The 20,649-nt window shown below is 46.9% G+C and overlaps 1 long non-coding RNA gene across 1 annotated transcript; it reads right to left on the bottom strand.

Moving 5' to 3' along the window:
- Window positions 1–2,143: 2,143 nt before the first annotated feature.
- On the bottom strand, window positions 2,144–12,542 carry LOC147917019 (uncharacterized). Its single transcript, XR_015552204.1, has 4 exons — window positions 12,388–12,542; window positions 11,343–11,456; window positions 7,974–8,054; window positions 2,144–3,548 (listed from the first exon to the last, which is right to left on the bottom strand). It is a non-coding gene; the product is annotated as an uncharacterized LOC147917019 (long non-coding RNA).
- Between the last annotated feature and the right edge of the window lie 8,107 nt (window positions 12,543–20,649).

Below are 20,649 nucleotides of genomic sequence, written 5' to 3'. Positions count from 1 at the left end.
CTCAGAAATCCTGTGAGATGATGTTTTGTTGTTTTAAATTGCTACCTATTGAGATACTTTGTTATACAGAAATAGATAACTAATACATATACCTATGTTAGACCCTTGTTAAAAACATGGATTGGGCCGGCCCTGTGGCTTGGTGGTTAAGTGCGCGCGCTGCAATGCTGGTGGCCCGGGTTCGGATCCTGGGTGTGCATCGAGGCACCACTTCTCCGTCCATCCTGAGGCCGAGTCCCACATACAGCAACTAGAAGGATGTGCAGCTATGACATACAACTATCTACTGGGGCTTTGGGGGGAAAAAATAAAATAAATAAAATCTTTAAAAAAAAAAAAAAAATGTGGATCTCTGAGTCTCACCCCAGACCGGGAATCTGCCTTTTATATACTCCCCCAGGCAATTCTGAAGTGCATGCTTTGAATCACTGCTCTGCCACTAACTTCCGGCAATTTGCTTCACCTTACTCACGGTTCCACACCTAAAAAATGGGCATAATCATGCCTGCTTACGAGAGTTTTCAGTTTTGTTTTTGCGTGTTTTGTCTTTTGTTTGATCTTTGGGTTGGGATGATGTGCATACAGCACAGAAGCAGGCCCTCTCGGTGCCCTGTCCATGTCCCCTCACCATGTCAGTGCAAGCCAGGTGGGTGGTGGGGGCTGCAGTCCCCTGCACTGCTTTGCCTGAGCCCTTTCTCTTGCTGCGAGAGCTCATTTTGCTGTCTCAGCAGCAAGTCTGAAGTGCTGGGGATTTAAATCCTCCCCACCCCCGACAAACAAAGGCTGACAGGAATCAGTGTATAAACACCCCAGCTCCCCCGCCCCTCGAGCAGGATGACTGTGAGTGGCAAGTTCTACACTGCTCCCAGAAGTCTCCACAGAATCAATTCTACTCCCCTAGGTGGTACCTGGCTGGAGAGCACACCATTTATTGGCTGCCTCCCCTTCCCCTGGTCACGCCCCTGCTCCCCTGCGGCCTTGTCACCTTCACTGCCCAAATAAACCACTTACAACTGTATCCTTGTCTCAGGTCTGCTCCAGGGGGACCAAACTTAGACAAGTACCTCTCACAGTGTCGGCACATGGAATGTGCTCAGCTGATGCTTTTGACTATGTTTAAACAAGCATATGTCTGGTTAGGTAAAGGACACAAGAGAAAATTACTAGGCTAATGACAAACTGTAAGAGGGTATGTACAGTTTCAAACATCCAAGGATACCTATCAAGACTCGCAAATATACAAATCAACAACAGTTTTAAGAGGAAATAAATAGAAAGTGGTAATCAGGCAGTGCACAGGAGGGGAGAGCAAACGGCCAACAAGTGTGTGAAGAGGAGTTCCGGGTCAGCAGTGATCAGAGAGGTTCAAATTCAAACAAGACGTCCTCTCACTCCCACCAGAAGGGCAAAGTTAGAAATGTGGGGCGTGAGAAGCCTACGCTGCTGGAAGGTGTAAGCTGGACCCACCTCTCTGGACAGCTTTCTGGCAGCATTTAGTGAAATTCAGAAGCCATTAGCTCCATCACCCAGCAATCCCACCCCTGCACACATAAATCCCACGGAAATTTTCACAAAGTACCAGGTGGTTTATCACGGCGTTTTTACATCGGGGAGTTGGAGGCAGGCTGGTGTCTCTCACTAGGGAAACAGATCAGTAAACTGTGACAAGGCATAATTTAGAATAATACACAGCACTCAGGAGCAAACCAGAAATCTATACAGCAACACGCAGAGTGAGAGAAGTAGGAAGCAGCACGAGATTTATAGCAAAATCCCATTATGTAAATTAAAAATCAACACAAGACAGTCCTGCATATTTTACAAGGCTACATGCATATGCAAGGACAGACTCCAAACACGTTCGAAAGTGTGGCTGAGAGTGGGGTGGGGAGTAAGCACCAAGAAGTTAAAAATGACTTAAATGAGAAGAGCAAAATTTTAAAACATAAGCTGACACAGGAGAGTATCTTTATGACCACAGACAGAGAAAGAGTCCTTCACTGAGACGGGCAAAGCATAGACCTGAAAGGAAGACTTATAAATCTGGCAATAATAGAATTTGAAATCTTTTGTACAATAAATATCATGTAAAAAATGAAAAGATAAGCCACAGACTGGGAGAAGATGTTTGAAATGCATGTCATTGAAAAGTGGATTGGTATTTTTATTGGTATCCTTTATTGGTATTAATTGGAGAACTCCAAACATAGTTAATATTTATTAAATATTTACAAAGGAGCAGGCATTGTTCAAGGCACTTCGTGTGGATGGACTAGTTACAAAGCAACAAGGAAAATATAAATTGGCAAAGGATATGCACAGGCAATTCATGGGTTACTCTATGTCACATTGTGTCCTAATATCCACAACACACAGAAATTTTGTTTCCTCCTTGCTTGGCGTCTCACAGTTCTTCCCTAGAATTCAGGAGATAATGGGACTTGGGAGAAAGAACACTGCTAGCCTTAGGGAGCCAAAATCTCAACCCAAGATCCTGACCCAGTCTGACCCTCTGTCTCCTCTTTGATAACATAATACCTCCCACTGTGGTTTAAAGTTCTTAGCACAGTACTGAACACACAATAAATGGTAGTTATTTTGATGATGCAAAATCATAGCAGCTCACAGGTAGTAAGGCCTTTCTATAGGTATATTCTCATTTAATCCCCAGAGCCGCCTTCTTGGGTAGGTGCTGTTACTCGTCCCATTTCACAGATAAGGGGAAGCTGAATCTTGGAAAGGTTAGGAGGTCATCCAGGTCAAGCAGAGGGATCTGAAGCCAGGCCCCCACCCTGAACCAGCCTCCTCTGTTGTAAACGTGTAGGCCAGCCAAATCCACTCCTCACCCTGCCCTTTCTTTCTTAATATGAAAAGTATCAGGAACTGTAGACATTTTGTCTATAAAGCTGAGCATGTTTCTGAATTAGCGCTTCTCAGACTTTAACGTGCAAGTGACTAACAGGGGTGAGGGAGGGCAGGTCTTGTTAAAATGCATATTCTAATCCAGCAGGTCTGGGGAGGCCCAAGGAAGTGCGTCTCTATCAAGCTCCCAGGCCACCTGAGGCTGCTGGTCCTCACACAAGACGCTGTGGAGTTCTGGTTCTAATGGTCACTAAACCACTTATTACACACCCAGGTGGGCTTGTCTTGTTATGTATGATGATAATAATGCTTTGCATTTGTACTTGGGGACAATGGGGGTTCTATATGCTTTAAAAGATGGCGCATGTCATCACCCACTCGACAGAGGCCAGAATTGAACACACCAAACAGTGGGTTAAAGTCCTCCATCCCTCTGTGGTTCATTGTTTTAATATAAGATTGCTCAGGATGACGTAGGTGGCGACTCTTCTGGGCCTTGATCAGGTGGCAGCTGATTTACAGGAAGAATCACGGCTTGCGAGAGTCACATGGTTTGTTCATCAGCCGCTGGAGCCCCTGCTGGGAGCCAGACTCCACAGTCCTGACAGGTACGGCCAGGATGGATGCACCTTGCATGCAGGAGCTGTGTTTGTGGAAATGCCTTTGGTGGACAAGGTGGAGAGAGCCTGGAAGGTTGGAGAGTCAGGGGTCACCAGGATCAGAAGCCTCTCACTGGACCGGAAGGGGAAGTTTATGGAAGGGGTGAAGCTGCCCAGAGAAAACGACAGAAACAGTAGAGCTGGCCCCACAGGGCCGAGGAGGAAAAGGTGCTGAAGAGCCAGCTAGAGCTCTCATCTCCTCCTCCCCCCCACCCTCCTGCTCGGCGGTGAGCTTGGGCCCCTGTAACACAGCTGCACCGCCACCAATGACAAAGTCTGTCTCTTGGTTCAGATTCTTGAGAGGTAAAAGCTGATTGACGTGTTTGTTCAGTAGGCAGGGTGGCTTCTTTAGAAATAGCTGAGGCAGTCCAGGCCAGGAAACCTGCCCACTGCATTCCACCTCTTTGCCTGCCAGGCACACACGCCCCTCTTCCCATACAACACTTCTAAAGGATCCTCTGCTTATCAAGTTCTAAAAGCACGAATGTGCAAACATTTGTGTGCTTGCCACTTGCCAACGAGAGACACCCAAAGTCACAGCCAAGTGACAACAGCCAGAGATGATTTTGTTCACCATTCTTCTCCGAGTCCACAATCTCCAGTAATATCTATTTCTCTCTCGGCACCAGGCAAGCCTGGTGTCACCTCCTCACAACTGTGCAACTTAAAGACCACGGCAGTAAATTTAACCTTCCCTACTATACCCTAAATACAATAGCAAAACACAAACAGGGCAAGTTCAAACACACTTCCTGTCTGGGAGGGGGCAAATAACTCTCCAGGACGGCACCTCACAGTGGCCCTTGCTCCACAGCAAATTTCATAATTTCATACGATGTCACACAGCAGCATGGATCCTCCTCGTGCAGCTGCCATTCAAGTGAAGGACTCTTGTGAATGACCAGGAACATGATAGGACCAGGGAATTCCATGAGCATCACTTATTGACTGGATTCTACAGCACAGGGGTGAGTTCTTTGGTCAGCAAACCTGGCTCCCAGGTAGACAGGAACTGTGTCCTAGTCATTTTTATGTTCCTTACAGTGCTTACTAAGGCATGGTCCCTGCTCACACAGGCTTTGGTACAGTGTGAAAATATCTTTGGCAAGAGGTTGAGAAAGTGCAGCATCTCGGTGATTGGCGCTCAAGACGGAAGGAAGAGGAAAGGATGGCTGAGATGTGAGCTGGTTGCTGTTGGGTGGTAGACAGATACCTGGACCAATTAATTACCAAGGAAGGAGGCTGGTGGGGGTTGGAGAGCTGGTGGCCACCCTGAGCTTTTTTGCACTCCCAGGGGCCAAGCGAGGCAGAAGAAACAAGGCTTTGCTCTCCTCTCTCTACCCATCTCCTTTGGGACAGGCACCCTTCTACTTCAGAGCCCGCAGATGATTCCATCTCCCATCCAGCTCAGGTAGGTTGAAAAAGGCTGCCAGGATTTGAGCCCTGGCAAGGATGCAGAGGCCACACGCTGGCTCAGGGGAGCCATTAGCCATGGCCTCCAGGGGGCAGGAGAAGGAAGGGAGCTTATATCTGCCATCCCTGTTCTAGGGTCAACCTAATAGGCTACAGGCCCAGAAGTTTAAGCCTGTGCCATTGTTTAGCATAATCATAATGTAATTTAGTGAGTGTTCACCATGTCCTGCCAATTGCCTAATGTACCCTGAAGAAAGCACATTATTATCCCCATTTTCCAGATGAGTCTCCCAGACCTAAGTCGATTACTTGAGGTCACTTGTAGCACACACGGTCAGTGCCCGTCGACTGTGTGAACACCAGCTCTCGTGTGCCTTCACTCCAACAGCTGGCCCCTGTGTCACTTTGTGGGACCTCTGCCCTCAGACTTTCAGAGTCCACTTTGCCTACCCACAGGAACGCCTGGGGTGTCTGGAAATTTAGGTCTCCTGGGGAAACCTTTAACCCAGGACTGTTAGGTGCAGAGGAATAAATGTTCTAGCTCCCTTGCCCCTGATAGGGACACTCTGAGGTGTGACCTACGCTGACCCCAAAGCTCCCAGTGGAACTGAGCCAAGTGGGAGCCCTCCCTCCATGGGACGTTGTTCAATGCTGCCCACTGCACCCCTGCCTGGCTCCTTCCCTGCCTGCTCCCACTCCCATGGTCTCCACTGGTTTTTCCTGGGAGCATTTCCCAGTAACCACTTGCATGAAAAAGCTCATCTGGGGGTCTGCTTCTGAAGAACCAAACCTGGAACATCACTTGGCTATAAGTGCCAGAGTGTTCAAATTCACTTCAACTATTTACAGTGCAAACTGCTCAAACAGAGCACCACCCCTTCAGAAACAATGACAACAAAACAGCAAACCCCCAAATAGAAAGATGGAAGACCTAAACCAAACTCTCGCTAACACCGGGCTGTGACAGCCTCTGCCTGTGAGGACACCTGGAGCTTTGACACCCTGCCTACCCGGGGGTCCTGCAGACTCTGCTGTGTCCTCCTCTGACAACACGCCCAGCATAATCATGGAGGAGCAAGTCATTCGAGTTTTGGAAGCTAGGCAGGCTTTCCTTAGCCTGGTAATTTTTTTTCTTTCAAACCTCTCCGCAAAGGGTGTAAGTTAATTGATCAGTCTAACGGTCTGTGCATTCTGCTATTCTCTTTTCTGCAGCCAAATCAAAGTGTGCATCTTTGATGTGTGTGAATTAACATCTTCCGCAGCTCCTCCCACTCACTGAGAGAAGGGAAAAAGATACTCATCATGACACTTGCAGTTCTCACATTCTTATACCAACGTGGCATTGAAGCAAAATGCATGCCTCTAGCTGGGGGTGGAGGCCAGAACAGGGAGAAGAGCTTTTTCCCTGTCTCACCATTTTGAAGAAGTTATCTTAGAATAAGGAACACAAAATAGCATCCTTGTTAATACAACCTCATGTACAAAGAAAGGAAGGTGTCCTGTGACCTTCATGATGTACCTGAAACTCCACCCACTTGGTCTCCCCCAGAAACGCTGAAGTCCATGGATCTCAGGCACAGCCCTCACTTAACCCTTCCCCAGCCTCCAACTTGCTCAGGCCACACCTCACCCCTTCTCCACTGCACCTCTCATGCACAGAGAACTGCTGTGGAAAGGATTTGAAGGTGGCCCCAAGTGAGATGATCTAGAGATTACGTGAGGGAAGAGGATATCAGAGACTGGCTGAGGTAAGAGAAGAGTTTAGAACATTCCTTATATTACTTGGGGGAAACTATTTTGAGGAGCTAAAGCCAGGTTCTAGGTCCCTCTTTGCTCATGCCAACTCAGAAGCAAGCACCTTTCGGGGGGACAATGGCTTCGTTCAAGAACAGTTACCACTACAGATTTGCTTCACTGGCAGTTTGCACCAAGAGTAACACAAGCAAACTTCAACCAGACAGACTCCCAATCTCACCTTCTTTACACGCATTCAGTGTTTCGTTGGCTGTTTCCCAAATATTTCTGGTTCTTCTCCCTCTAGGAACATGATGGGATTGCGTTCCTAGGCCCCTGTGGTTGTTTGAGGATGTGTGACCGATTCTAGCCAATAAGTTGTGAAAGTGACATTTAATCGCCAGTGCCTGGTCCTCCAGAGCCCTCTTTTCCCTCTGGTATGAGGACCTGCAATGTTCAAGATGGCAATGCTTCCATCCAACTTTGACCCCCGAATGACCACGAGGAGCAGACCCATTCCATATCCATAATGACCCACAATGGACACGTGAACTAGTAAGAAAATCATCTTTGTTGTTTTAAGCCACTGGGGTTTGGGGTTGTTTGTTACTGTGGCACAACCAAGCCTATTCTGACTGATACACCCTGTCATCTGTAGTTTGGATAGCTAACCTCAGTGGCAGTTGATGTAGTATTTCCTAAAGAATGTAGATAAATTATAACTAATTATGTAATAATAGGGAGATATCTTTAGGAAAAATGACTATCCATGAAAGGGAAAAAACAAAAGGGCAAAAATTGATGTCAGATTATATTAAAAGATAAAAGCAGGCAAATGAGTGGATAGAATTTGCCACATGGGTGAGTTTTACCGAGGATCTGGCAGCCTCCAGAGGTGCCTCTATTGGGAAGAGGATTTGGGCAATAAAAACACCAACACAGGTTATATATCCCAAATGCCAGAAACCCAGAGGAAGAAGGAATGGTGAGAAATTGTTACCAACAGAGCTACATCACCTCCTCTGCTGCTACCAGCAGGAGCCAACCAGGCAATGTCCCCCAGAAAATCAGCACAGTGAGAAAGACACTATTACACAATAGTCATTTCCCTCTGTTAGTTACTAACAAAATCCCAACGTAGTCCTGGTTAGTGATGTGTTCAGTTAAAAATGTTCCCTTTTCCAGACTCCCTGGCAGCTAGGAATGGTTAGGAGACCAATTCTAACCGATGGGACATAAGCTAAAGTATACCAGATGGAGCTTCCAGGAAAGCTATTGTTTCCCTAAAGGGACAGATCCAGGTACCTTGTGCCTTTCCCATTTTGCCCTTCCTCCTGGCTGGAACAAGGAAGTGATGCCTGGAAGTGCTGCAGCCATCCTGTGAACCTGAGGATAAAAGCCACCGATTCAAGCAAGTGGAGGAAAGATGAACCAAGCCCAGGTCTCTGACAGCAGCATGTGGAACTGCTGCGTCAGCCCTGGATTGCCTCCTGAGACCTCTTATTATGTGAGAAAGCAAATTCCTGCTTATGCTAGCCTCGGCAGGTTTCTACCACACACAGCTGAACATACTCCCAACCAGCACACCTGGAAAACTGCAACTCACAGCTAGGGGCTGACCCACAAAGTATCTTGTTTGACCAGCATAGTATTTTAAGATATTTTAAAAAAGTGGCCAACTTCATTCAAAATCTAGATTTCTGGCTTTTTTTGAAAAGCTAGAGCGTATGGAAAAATTGGGCTTATATTCCTATATGGCTGTGCAGTCCTCCCTGCTCCTATCACTCCAATTAACGGAGGGGCAGTTGTCATTTCTCATCACACCTGAGCTGGTTTTCTCACACATCTGCCAACCCCTCCCCAACTCGATTCATCCACTTGAGTTACTTGCTTGGCCCCTGCAGCCATGCGAGTTTGTGAGCCCTCGTGTATAAAAGAACACAGGTTTGTTAATTGGCCATCTTGGTTTGAATCCCTGCTCTGAGTCAATCATTCAACATCTCCGAGCCTCTGTTTCCTGAGATACAACAACACCTACAGGAAGGGGCGGTGTGAGGTTATAGGAGAAAGTGTGAAATCGTGTTGCATGTTATCTGCTATTTCAAATAAACCCCATGGCAGCCCCTCAATAAATATTAGCTCCTTCCCCTCCTCTGTGGGTTTCAGAGATCAGTCTTCCTGTGATTGAAGAACTCAGGGCTGTGATTGCTCAGGCTTAAATGCCAGATGTCCCTTCCAGAGGTGACATCCCCAGTTTGGTGCCTAAGTTCAGCCTCTGACTTCTGACTTAAAGGAGGCTTCTCCTGCGGAGCCTCCCTCACAAACATTGGAGCTGGATTCTGAAAAATTCACTCCAGTGAACACGGGCCTGTGACTCAAGGGTTCTTTTTATGGTCCCCCTTCTATCCTGGGACATTTGTCTGCGTTCCTTGTTCATTGCGGTCTCCTGGGGTTTATTGGTTTCTGCTAGCCCGGGGTCCAGATGGCTCCTTCTCATTTCTGGGATTCTGATCCCACAAAAGGGATGCACCCCTTTCTCTGTCTCCCCCACCCAAGTCAGGTAAGGCTTTGGGGTGGAGTTAGGCTGAGGTGGGAGAGAAGGGGAAAGCAGAGAGAGGGTACAAATAAACAGTGGCTGATGGAGGGGCATGGTCACCGCATCAGGAAGGATGTTCAGAGGGGCCCTGTCTCTCGTCCCCACCTCTCCCACTCCCACCACCGCATTTGCGACCTCACAGCATCCAGTCCAGTCCCCAGCATAAAGCCACCGCCTGTCCTCCCCGCCTCTCCTCTGACTCTCAGAACCACGGGCACGGCTCCCAGGCCAGGTGCCTTCTGGAGTTAACCATCCTCCATCCTGACTGTATTTCTACTTCTCCCTTGCTAGGTGGGTCACCTCCTGACCCCTCCTGTAGCTGCCAGTCCCCAGGCCCACACTTATGCCTCCTGAGTAATATTTTTCTCCACAGAAACCTTCTCCCTACAGCAACAAAGATGTATTTGCACTTTTCAATAGAATCATACGGGAAAGCTTTCACAAGAGCAATACCAGGGAATCCAGTCTATGGTTGGACTCAGGAACCTGCAGCCCTCCACTTGAGGGCCCTCTCAGTTGCTGAGTGGTGACAGCCTGGAGCAGAGAAGGTGTCTCTCAGAGGCCGCCTCTGACTCTGGTACCAGCAAGACCAAAAAACCCGGGATTTCAGGCCCTTCCACCAGTCCCAACTCCGGGTGGTGGAATTGGGATGTGGGGAGGGACAATACCTCCCAGCTGGCAGAAGGCAGGCCCATTTCTCTGAATCTCAGGGACTGGACAGTTACCTGCTGTGATTTCTCACGAACACCAGAACTGCGGGCATAGCCTTCCTCACCCAGGCTCCAGCCCTGTGGAGAACTGGGCAATGCATGGTCCTAAACGAACGTGTTGGTAAAAGATTTAGGCCAGTTATACTACCTAGCAATATACCCTAAGAAATCCTATGATTTGCATAATAAATATCTAAGGTTCCCAGTGGAAACCCTCCTCTGTAATGCCTTTTGCTGCAGCCAGGAATTACGGATTTTCTTTATGAAACCCCCACCTATACAAGATAAATAAAACTAATAATATTGATAATAAACATGGTGACTACCATTTATTGAATTTTTCTATGTATGTTAAATACTTACACACATTTTCTCATATATAACTCAAAACTTGGACACTTCTCGTAACTTCCCAAAACAAGAAGGGCCAGCTCCTCCCACCGACACGCCAACACTACTACCCAGTGGGATCCCGTGCCACCTCCAGCTATGCTGGGCAACGATATGCATTCATTCATCCATCCATTCATTCACTGCACATTTATTAAGTTCTCACTCTGTGCTGCGTATTTTCCCAGATGTTGGAGGAAACCATTGTGGATGAAACCAACAGAAAAATCAACCCCATGGATCCTCTCCTCCATGCGTAGAGAGAAAAAGCAAACAAATAATTTCAGAGAGTGATGAGGGCCATAGAGTAAATAGAAGGAACCGTGGAGAGAGGGGAGAGAGTGTCTCTGACCTTGAAGCACATCTCTTCAAGGTGACTTTTCCTTCCTTCACGCCTTGATGCAGCAAAGATTTACTGAGCACCTACTCTATGCTGAGCATTTGGCCCTGGGGATGCAGAAGTAATTAGAAGCAGCTGGAATGCCTGCCCTCGAGGAGCTTATGTTCCGGTAGGGGAGACAGAAAAAAATGAGTAAAATAGAAACCATGTGAGATGGGTAAGTATGGTGAGGGAGGAAGAGGAGAGGATGTGCTGGGGGTGGTCAGGGGGACTTTCTGAGGTGACGCCCAGGCAAAGGGGAGGGAGCTACAGGTGTGTGGGGGAAGATCCTCCCAGGCAGCGGGAACAACACCTGCCAAGGGGCTCTAGGTAGAGCCCAGAGGGCATTGGGATAAGACCTCAGAGGTGATCAGGAATCAGTGATGAAGAGAGCACTGCGCAGAGGGACAGGAAAGGCTGCGTGCGTTCAAGGAACAGAGAGGATCTGACCAGCAAAAGCAGAGGGGCAGCTCCTGATGGGATCCTCCTCCACGGCAAGAATGGCCAAATACTTCACACCTTGGGGCTTGGGCTGATGCTGTTCCCTCCGCAGGAATGCCCTCGCACCTTCTTCTGAGAAAATAAAAACGACCACTCACTTGCTAAGGCCCACTCCTACGAGGCTCTGCCCTCTTCTCTCGGGCAGAAAGATTTGCTCCCTCTTCAGAGTTTCATCGTTGAGTGAGCTCCAATCACATTAAATAGCAGTTCATCTAGGAGGAAAGGCAGTCTTTTAATACCCCCAGCAACCGCTCGGTGCCTGGAGCTTAGTAGGTGTTTAGTAAATAAAATAAATGTTGGTCAACTGACTGACTGGTGGATGGTGGGCTACTTGCACCTGACGGCAGCCAGCCAGAGAGGAACACTTTCTGGTTCTAGCCTCACCCTCTGCTCTTGACATTTCTCCTTCTGAGACCTTATGCCCCAGAGGCTGGACGGGGCAGAAAGCAGCAGAAACGCCTGCATTTTCCTCCCTTTGAGCATGCCGACACAGGGAGTGGCCGCAGGAAAGGCAGCAGGTCCACTGTGCTTCACCTACGTGCTTTCTCTCACGCCCAGTGCAGCAGCTCCGCCGCCACCTCAGATCCCTGCTTCAGGGCTGACCTTCTTCAAGGGCTTTCTCCCTTGCCAGTCTGTCAAACACCCAGCTCCTCTCCCTTCCCCGCCTCCCACTGACAACCAGCTTCCTATAGCACGGGGAAAGCAGAAGCCATCTGGAGAATTCCACAGGCTCCCACCCCGCCCCCATCCTCTGAGCTGCGCCTCAGATCCCCCCCTCTCCTGTTTCTGGCTGGACCCTGCCAACTAAGGGTAACCCTTCTGCCCGAGCCCCCACTCCCTGTCCCACTGCTCTGCAGCTCCAGCAATTCTCCCTCTCAACCGCAATCTTTTCACCATCACACAAACATGTTATTTCTTTTATCCTAAAAAAAAAAAAAAAACTCCTCTTAACCCACTTCCTCTCCAGGTTTTACCCATTTCTCATTCTCTTTGCAGCAGAATCCTGGAAAAGTTGTGTGGAGTCCCTCTCCAGTTGTCCCCCTGCAGTTCCGCCGCAAGCCCGTGCCAATCACCTTTCACCCCAGCCTCCACAGGTCCCCCAGAGACCCCACCTTGCTGGTGCCACGACTGCTCGGGCCTCACCTTATTACACTCTCTCAGTCGTGCCTGACAAACTTCTCCTCCCTCCTGCCTGGTACACTTTCTTCACCCGGCTTCCAGGACCCCGCCTTCTCTGGATTTCCCCTGCCTAAGCCGTTCCTCCTCGTCTCTCTAACGTCTACACATTGATGACGTGTAACCAGGGCTCAGTCTTGGGACTTCTTTTCTATTTACACACACTCCCTTGGTGACCTCATCCAATCCCGTACATTGAAATGCTGTCTATACACAGCCGCCTACGTGTAGATATCTGTAGACAACTCCACTTAGAGGTTTATCAGTCAGGATAAGGTGGGTTATGATGCAGAACAAACTAGTCCAGCATCTCAGTGACTTAAAACAACAAAGGTTTACTTCTTGCTTGTGCCACCTTTCCACCACAGGTCAGCGGGTCTTCTACCTGTTCTTTCATCCAGGAGCCCCTGGGCTGATGGAGGCCCCTCCCTCTTATGAGCAGCGGTGTTAACACAAAGCCCCAGGGCGTGCCATGGCAGGGCATAGAGCATGAAGAGCATCTCTTAGCCCCTGACGTCTGGGACGTCTAGCTAGTGTCCTCTCGGCTATCACCCTAAGCAGTTTTCAGAAAGGATATATGTACTCACATGCACAAATTAATGTCTACTTCATAAATCTTCACATGCAACAATTCACTCTCACAAGCAATGGAGTTAACATTTTCACAACCTTCCACCCCTCAGATGGAGTTATACGAGTCTTGTGGGTAGTAAAGGATTGGGCCTCCAGCACGTGAAGGCTTTCCCCAGCGGGGCTAGTACATGTTTAACAACCAGCTCTCTTAGAAACCAAAAGCTCTGATTTGTACTGTTTACCAATTACCACAGTGTAAATACCCCCATTGGTTGATTTCAGGTCACCAAGAGTCTCACAACCAGCTCACAAATTTACTATTTAATCATTGGCTCTCACGAGCTGGTGTGAGCCCGCTCTGGCACACCACTGGCTTTACCCCAAACTCCTTCATCACACCACTTAACCTATCTCCTGACAAAGAATGAGCAAGGAGGGGACATATATCCAGCCACTGTGACAACACTTTGTGTGCATTAAGACTGGTATTAGTTGATATAGTGGTTCCAATGCTTTAACAAAAAGACCCAAAATAACTTGTACACCCATGTTCATAGCAGCATTATTCACAATAGCTAAAAGGAAACAGCCCAAACGTCTATCAAAAGATGAATGGATAGAGGCCAGCCCAGTGGTATAGTGGTTAAGTTCGCACGCTCCGCTTCCGCAGCCCAGGGTTCACAGGTTCAGGTACCAGGTGCAGACCTAAGCACTGCTTATGAAGCCATGCTGTGGCAGGCGTCCCACACATAAAGTAGAGGAAGATGGGCACGGGTGTTAGCTCAGGGCCAGTCTTCTTCACACACACAAAAAAAGATGAACAGATAAATAAAATGTGGTATATATCTACAATGGAATACCATCCTGTCTTAAAAAGGAATGAGAGTCTGACACACACACTACAACACAGATGAACCTTAAAAACATTATACTAAGTGAAATAAGCCAGACAGAAAAGGACAAATACTGTATGATTATATAAGGCACCTAAAATAATTAAATTCATAGAGACAAAGTAGATTCGAGGTCACCTCGGGCTGGCGGTAGGAGGAAATGGGAAGTTTTGTTTAATAGGTACCGAGTTTCAGTGAGAAGATGAAAAAGTTCTGGAAGTAGTGGTGATAGTTGCACAACATTGTGGATGCGTTTAATGCCACTGAATCATACACTTAAAAATGCTTAAAATAGTAAGTTTTATGTTACGTGTATTTTACCACAATAAAAAAGGTTTTAAAGACGACTCAAGAGAGTAGAGGCTTAAATACCATTTCTGTCACTCATAAAAAGCTGAATAGGTGTCCAGGGCTGGTAAGGTGACCCCACATTGCCAGACTGAGGCTTGTTCTACCCTGGTACTCTGCCACTTGCAACATGAGGTTTCCCCCTCATGGTCTGGAGAGCTACTTCTCCTCTTACCGTCACGCCAGCATTCCAGCCAGCAAGAAGAGAACGTGGGAAAGGGAGGCATGTTCCTTCCCTTTAGGAGTATGGCCTGGATACTGCACACATCACTTCCACTTTTATCCCATTAATCAGAATGTATTTATCCAGCTGCAACAGACGCTGGAAAATGTAGTCTTTCATCCATACAGGTATGTGTCCAGCTAAAAATCCTACTGCTTCATAAAATGAAGAGAATGGATGTTGGGGTATAGTAATCTCTGTCCAAAGCCATAAAAACCCTATGAAGTAACCAATATTACCCCCATTTTACAGAAGAGACTGAGGCTCAGAGTGGTTAACTAACACGTCCAAGGTCACTCCACAAGTGAGTAGCAGACCTGAAAACTCTGTTTCTGACTCCAAAGCCTGTGCTCTTTCCACTACATTATGCTCATTCCCTCCAAGAAGTGAAGTTCATCTGATGTTACCTCCAGAGATACTGCAAAAGAGAGCATAGGCTGCGGGTGGAGGGAGGGGGAGCCACACAGGATCACCTGTTATTGTATCTGAACCCACATACTCAACGCTGGTGACATTTGGGATGATGGCCATGTACTGACTTGGAGTTGCTAACTGACTGTATGTGTGGCACCATGCTGGAGCTGGCTCTTCACTGGCCCATGAGAACTGCTTATTAAATGTTCAGGAATTTTGTGAGCCAGTTGTTAAACACAACCGTTATAAAATTAAGTTATATAGGTTTACAATTAAATTTTATTAAAAACAAAGGTAATACCCAAATTCATCACTTCCTAATGATTTCTACGTTTGCTCGTCTCTCTGCTCTCGAGGTTATGTCTATGTATCTGTATGGTGGAAATACTACGTAAGGGTGAGCTGCTGTCTCCTGCCAACTCGGTGCTCAGCAACGTCACATGGGTAGCTTGATGTCAGCCTTGGGGGGAACGTTTACAACACAAACTCAGCAAAGGCTACAAATTAGGGCCTTCAACGGCTTACCAGCACACCACTGCACACACGTGTGGAGGTAGTGTCACTGAGATAACTGGAGAAACAGCCTGCCGGGTTAGAAGAGGCACACACTGCTTTCTGTCTCTCCCACCCTTCTTTCCTGCATTCTGACCTCTCTTACTAAAAAGGCATGCAGAAGCAAGTTTCCTGGCTGCATTTTTTTTTTTAACTATTTTTTTAGAGCAGTTTTAGGTCCACTTGCAGTTCTATTGGTTTTTGCCTCCCATAGTTTGATACTCTTTTATTAGACATGTACATATTAAGGACTGTTATGTCTTCTTGGAGAATTGATCCCTTTATCATTATGCACTGTCCTTCTTTATCCCTGATAACGTTCCTTGCTTTGACTTCTACTGTCTGAAACTAATATAACTACTCCTGCTCTCTTCTGATTCGTGTTAACATAGTAAATTTTTCTCCATCCGTTTAATCTCTGTGTCTTTATATTTAAAGTGGGTTTCTTGCAGACAACACAGTTGGATCTTGTTTTTTGATCCACTCTGATAATCTGTCTTTTAATTGGTGCATTTAGACCATTGATGTTCAGTGATTTTTTACATAGTTCAATTACTATCCATCATATTCATTATTGTTTTCTATTTGTTGCCCTTGTTCTTTATTCTTATTTTTGTCTTCCACTTTTTCTGCCTTTTGTGGTTTTCATTAGGCATTTCTTTAATTCCATTTTCTCTCTTTTCTTAGCATATCAGTTATACTTCCTTTTTTCAGTTGTTGCCCTAGAGTTTGCAATATACACTTACAGCTCATCCAAGTCCGCTTTCAAATAGTACTATGTGTATTACTTCATGGGTGAGTACCTTATATTAAGAAAATCAGCCCATTTCCTCCCTCCCACCCCTTCTATCATTGCTGTCATTCATTTCGCTCATATATAGGCATAAGATGAGCACACAACATGAAATACATTGTTGGTATTATTTTGAGCAAATTTAGCAAATTTCGCTCATATATTGCCAGACTGAGGCTTGTTCTACCCTGGTACTCTGCCACTTGCAACATGAGGTTTCCCCCTCATGGTCTGGAGAGCTACTTCTCCTCTTACCGTCACGCCAGCATTCCAGCCAGCAAGAAGAGAACGTGGGAAAGGGAGGCATGTTCCTTCCCTTTAGGAGTATGGCCTGGATACTGCACACATCACTTCCACTTTTATCCCATTAATCAGAATGTATTTATCCAGCTGCAACAGACGCTGGAAAATGTAGTCTTTCATTCATACAGGTATGTGTCCAGCTAAAAATCCTACTGCTTCATAAATTGAAGAGAATGGATGTTGGGGTATAGTAATCTCTGTCCAAAGCCATAAAAACCCTATGAAGTAACCAATATTACCCCCATTTTACAGAAGAGACTGAGGCTCAGAGTGGTTAACTAACACGTCCATGTCTGCCACACAAACTGGCAACACTCGGGCACCACGTGTGGGGCTGAAGTTCTCGGCAGGGCTTTATTTGCCTCTCCAAACCAGCAAGAGTTTGATTACTCACTTCATTTCCAGCTGTGTGGCCTGAGTAAGTTCCCTTATCTCTGACTCTAAGCCTCTGATCCCTTTTTTGTAAAATGAGATGTGAAGAGCTCAGGACATTGGAGGCTCTGGGCAGACGTGAAGCACCTTTCTCCTCCCTCTTGTCCCCACCCTCCGTGAGGTGACCAAGACCCTCTTCTCCTCAATTCTCTACAAACACATTCTTCGCCCTCATTTCTCTTACTTCCTCAGGGTCCAGGTGCCTACCAGGGCTGTTTGGCTGAGGACCCTCTTTTCAGAGCGTCTGTCCAGCTCCCCAAATCCAGGGTCAAGATCTTCAAGAAAACAATTGACCAAGTTGCCCACCTTTTCTACCCCACTCCCCAACTTAAATCCTCAGTGGCATCCTGGAACTTGCAGGCTGTACAAAGTTAGTGGCTTAAAACAACACAAATTCACTATCTTCTAGTTCAGGAGCTCAGACATCCAAAATGGAGCTCTCTGGACTAAGACCAAGGTGCCCACAAGGCTATGCTCCTTTCTGAGGCTCAAGGGGAGAATCCTCACCTTTTCCAGCTTCTAGAGGCTGCTGCTTCCCTTGGCTCATGACCCCCTTCCATCTTGAGAACTGGCAACGTCTGATCGAGTCTCCCTCACATCACCTCACTGTGATGCTGCCTCCCCCCGCCTCCTCTTCCACATTTAAAGACCTTTGTGACGACATTGGGCCCACCTGGGTAATCCAGGACACTCTCCCTTGTAAGGTCAGCTGATTAGCAACTTAATTCCATCTGCCACGTTAATTCCCCCTGCCATGTAACACAATACATTCACAGGTTTCAGGGATTAAGACGTCGACATCTCTGGGGGAGCCGTTATTCTGTCTATCACACAGGCTGAGGTCAGAATGCCCTCCCCAGGGTTTTCTCCCCTCAATGTAGCCAGATGGAACTTCCAGAAAACAAGTCAGTCAGTCATCTCCTGGTTACACCCCTCCATTGTATTGAGAAAAAGTCTCTAACCAAATCCTTGGGCCTGGACTGTCCCGCCCCTGCCTCCCTCTTTGGCCTCACCTCGGGCTGCTGCCCCCTCCTTTCCCTCCTCCTGACCTACAAGCTTCAGATGGTCCCTCATCCTCACCTGGGTCTGTCCTGCCACCTAGCCTTCTGCTGTGTGAATCACCCTTCTCTTCTCTACCTGTTGAGTCTTCCTTAGCCTCCAGGTCTTGGCACCGTGTCACTTCCTTGGGAAGGCCCTGACCTCCCTGACAGGCAGTCTGCCTCTCCTCCCTTGCATGTGCCATGATTTAACAACTAATCACAAAGGAAAACTGTCATGGGGACAGTGTGGCAGGCAGAAAGATGGCCCCCTCCCCACAAAGATGTCCACATCCAAATCCCCAGAACCTGTGAACAGCAAAGGGGCTTTGCAGGTGTGATCAGGTTAAGGCTCTTGAGATGGGGCGATTACCCTGGATTATCCAGGTGGGCCCCGTGTCATCACAAGGATCCTTCTAAGAGGGAGGCAGAACAGATCAGAAAAAGGGGACGTGAGGACAGAAGGAGAGGTTGGAGTGATGCACTTTGAAGATGGAGGAAAGGGCCCCAAGCCCAGGAATACAGGCGGCCTCTAGAAGCTCCAAAAGGCCGGAAGTGGATTCTCCCCTGAGGCCTACAGAGGGAACCAGCCCTGCTGACACCTTGATTTTAGACTTCTGACCTCCAGAGCTATAGGATAGTGAGTTTGTGTTGTTTTAAACCACACGTCTGTGGTAATTTGTTACAGCAGGAATAGGCAGCTAAACTGGACAGGAGCTCAGTCTGTATCTGCTCAGCAGGGTATCGCCCAAGCCAAGGACAATACTTCCTATGTAACGGCGGCTCAATAAACCTCTGATGAATGAATGAGTGACCCTGGCAGGCACTAGTGCATAAAACACCCAGCAGTCAGGCTGTAACAGCTCCCAGCACCTCACTGCCCTTCACGTGTGTGCTTCCTCCACACTTGCAGTTCCTGAAGGAAGAAATGTGGAAACCGCTTCTCAGAGTTAGCATATGAAAGACAAAAAAACGAAGGTTAGGAAAACAGGCTGCAGTGTGGGGAGAGATCAGGAGACGCTACCTACCCTACTCATCTCCAGCCTGAAGGACCACAACCAGCAGCCCAGATGCCTCTGGTACTAAGGAAGAGACTGTCCTGCAGGTGAGGACTTTTTCAAGTCACACGGCCCTCGGGGGAGGGGCAGGGAGAGCTTCCAGGGCCTCTGACTGGGTGGGGTGTGCTTTGATGTACATGGTCCCAGGGAGGACCTGGCCAGGCTGAGGCTGCAAGGACAGGTTCATTGTGGGGAGGTGGCAGCCCTGCATTCCCTGCTGTACTGGATCCACAAATGAATGGAGATCCTAGCCAGAATTTTGACAGTTTCTTCTCTCGGAGGTTAGGAAAACAGAGAACCGGCAAAGGAGATGTGAGTGTGGCAAGAGGAGGTGGGTGGAGAGAATGAACTGGAGGGGGCGAGGGTTTAAAGAGGGAATTCAAATGTGTCCACAATGTTTATTTCCTTAAAAATAAAAGAATCTGAATACAGCAAAATGCTAACGTTTGTTGAGTCCAGGAGTGGGTTATATTATTCTCACTTTTTCTGTGTTTAAAATATTTTTAAAAGAATAGAAAAATGGAGAAAGTACTGCTCTCTGATATGTATTCATAAAGGAATCACACTAATTCTCTATTACACACACACACTGGTTTCTACATAGGCTAATTGCCCACCCTATCTCTCTTTCCTCCCATCACTAAAATAATTTCCTCTGTATGTAAAATTTATATAATCACAGTAAGTAGTCTTAGTGCTTTTAAAAATTCAATGAGTTTTGTTATCAATTTAATTATTTCACCACATTGTTCAAGTTAATTAACTTTCATTGAATTGATTTATAGTCAAAAAAGGTTTTTAAGCTCAACAAAAAAGATTTTTGGAAGTCAACAATATAAAAATGCATGTTTATTTTTGAAATTCTAGTTTTAAACATATTTATCTGTATTTTCCAATTACCCTACCAGCCACCACCCAGACATAAACTCTTTTAAATATTTTATATATTTCCTTTTGATTGCTTTTTTTTTAAAGTACAGGTGAAAATATGTGGTTTATACAAATTTGTCTTCTTTTTTTCCCCTTAACATTGCACCATAAGCATTTTATCATATTATTAAAACTCTAGCCCTAATTTTAGTGGATCCTCAACATTCATTTTGTTGTTGTTGTTCTTTTTTGTGTGTGTGTGTGAGAAAGATTAGCCCTGAGCTAACATCTGTTGCCACTCCTCCTCTTTTTGTTGAGGAAGATTGGCCTTGGGGTAACATCTGTGCCCATCTTCCTCTACTTTATAAGTGGGTTGCCGCCACAGCATGGCTTGATGAGCAGTACATAAGTGTGTGCCCGGGATCCAAACCTGCGAAGCCTGGGCTACCAAAGCAGAGCATGTGAATTTACCCACTATGCCACCAGGCCAGCCTTCAACGTCCATTTTAATATATGTACCATAAATTGTTTACACCTCGACTCCTCACCAGCATTTTGCATATTCTAGTGTTTCACTATTGCTGAGGCAAACATTTTTGTGTGTGAATCTTTGACCCCATCTATGCTTATTTTCTCAGGGCAGTTTCCTAGAATTGGAGCTACCAGGTGAAAGGGCATACAAGTGTTTAAGCTTCCTGACACCAGCTGCCAAACTGCCTTTGAGAAAGGACAT

This window comes from Ceratotherium simum, chromosome 5 (assembly GCF_057802395.1).
Source record: "Ceratotherium simum simum isolate JZ-2026a chromosome 5, ASM5780239v1, whole genome shotgun sequence".
NCBI classification, from domain to species: domain Eukaryota; kingdom Metazoa; phylum Chordata; class Mammalia; order Perissodactyla; family Rhinocerotidae; genus Ceratotherium; species Ceratotherium simum.
This window is presented reverse-complemented; position numbering and strand designations above follow the sequence as displayed.